Source organism: Cydia strobilella, chromosome 27 (genome assembly GCF_947568885.1).
Source record: "Cydia strobilella chromosome 27, ilCydStro3.1, whole genome shotgun sequence".
Classification (NCBI taxonomy): Eukaryota; Metazoa; Arthropoda; class Insecta; order Lepidoptera; family Tortricidae; genus Cydia; species Cydia strobilella.
In genome coordinates this window covers 7,836,428-7,838,263 of record NC_086067.1, presented here as the reverse complement: position 1 = coordinate 7,838,263, position 1,836 = coordinate 7,836,428, and the positions used below count along the sequence as shown (strand labels likewise).

Sequence of the window (1,836 nt, the reverse complement as noted above, 5' to 3'; positions counted from 1 at the left end):
TTATGTTCAGAGAACATTAACAGTTTCCTAATCAAGTTAAGATGTAGGACAAATGTTTTAATCAATTCTGATTAATATATAATATATACAATACAATACTATTTGTTGCAAACCCCATACAGTTTACAAAACATGTATAAACATAAAAAAGACAATTGGATATTGGGATTCTTTTTTTTTTTTACTGTTTTCTAAGGGCATATTCAACTCACCTAAGATATTTTTGCAGCAGCAGATATTCAGCAATGATTTCTCCGTAACTATTATTATATTGCTAGCGATGCGATTGTCCAACATCTTATTTCAAATGCCAGCAAATACTATTTATGAGAAAATTGAAAAAGATTTTAGTTGTGTTAGGTAAGGTTAGTTTAGTCGATTGTATGTAACAATCGACTTCCGGGGGAGGTCTACGTTTAAATACCTACCTATATTTACAGATAGGTTTAAGTATAGTAAGTAAATAAGGTAAAAGTATATTCACAATTATTAAAAAATATATTTTTGAAATATAATTTAAAAAAATATTAAAATACGTGTGAAAAAACCACATCCAATGTGAAATTACAGTTGTTTTTTTTTCTCACGAGTGCACGAGAAAATTTTGAAAATAGATATTTATTTAACCTTTATTCCAGATAAGAAAATCTTTATGCAATCTCTTTTTTTTAAGTCAAGTAATGCTTGGCCGTCAGTTAGGTAAAGTGAAGTGAGTTCATATTTAACTGGTGTAATGATACAGCGGGAATGTCACCATAGTAGGTACATAATAAATATAATAATATGTGCTATTTTCAACCAAAAGGGTACTTATTGTCACTTGTCAGTAAGGCGCTATTTCCATATAGCTTCAATTAGAAATCAACCTTATCAACAAGCGACAATGTGGTACCTTTTGGTTGAAAACGTTACATATGTAGGTTATCATATGTATTTTGTTGTTGGGTTATTAGTAGCACCGCCCACAATATATCTGCTTTAAGTTTGACTGATAGAATGCTGGTAAAGAAAGACATCATACGATGACGATAAGTAGCTGGCTAGCTGGTGTTTATTCAACTCCGAAGATATTATAATTAAGATGAAAATAGGGTTGAAAGTCAGTATCTGTGCTATCTGTGGTAGGGGTTCAAGGGCAGTTCAACGACATTTGGGTACTACGTGAGTGTTAACTATGGCAATTTTGTGTTCAAAACTTTGACAGTTAGAGCTTTCAAAAACTTACCGTTGTCATCTCGATTCCCAACGACTATTCACTTTGCCACCTTTTGTATTTTTTGTAATTTAGAAAGTAAACCACCGTTAATACTACAGTTCACTATTATTTCACCACCTAAACAACACCTGAGACCAGCGAAGATTTTACAGGCTTACGTATAACTTAAAACGACTAATAATCACGGAAAATCAAATAATTAATATTATAATCTATAAATTGTATATACAGATGTCAATCACAATGAAAAAATCAACGATGATGAACTTTGGTCAACGTGGGACTCGAACCCACATCCTTGGATTGCCGGTCCAATGCGTTACCAATTGCGCCAGCTGACCATCCGTCAATCAACGCGAATTTAATCATCATCATCATCATTTAATCATCATCATTTAATTCGCGTTCATTGACGGATGGTTAGCTGGCGCAATTGGTAACGCATTGGACCGGCAATCCAAGGATGTGGGTTCGAGTCCCACGTTGACCAGAGTTGATCATCGTTGATTTTTTCATTGTGATTGACATCTGTATATACAATTTATAGATTGTAATAATGTGGTACGTCCCACAATAAAAAAGGAAAAATATATTAACATTTAAATTAATATTATTTTACA

At 32.6% G+C, this 1,836-nt stretch overlaps 1 non-coding gene across 1 annotated transcript; it reads right to left on the bottom strand.

Moving 5' to 3' along the window:
* Nucleotides 1–1,485: 1,485 nt before the first annotated feature.
* Nucleotides 1,486–1,557, bottom strand: Trnaa-ggc (transfer RNA alanine (anticodon GGC)). Its single transcript has one exon. It is a non-coding gene; the product is annotated as a tRNA-Ala (tRNA).
* Nucleotides 1,558–1,836: the final 279 nt, after the last annotated feature.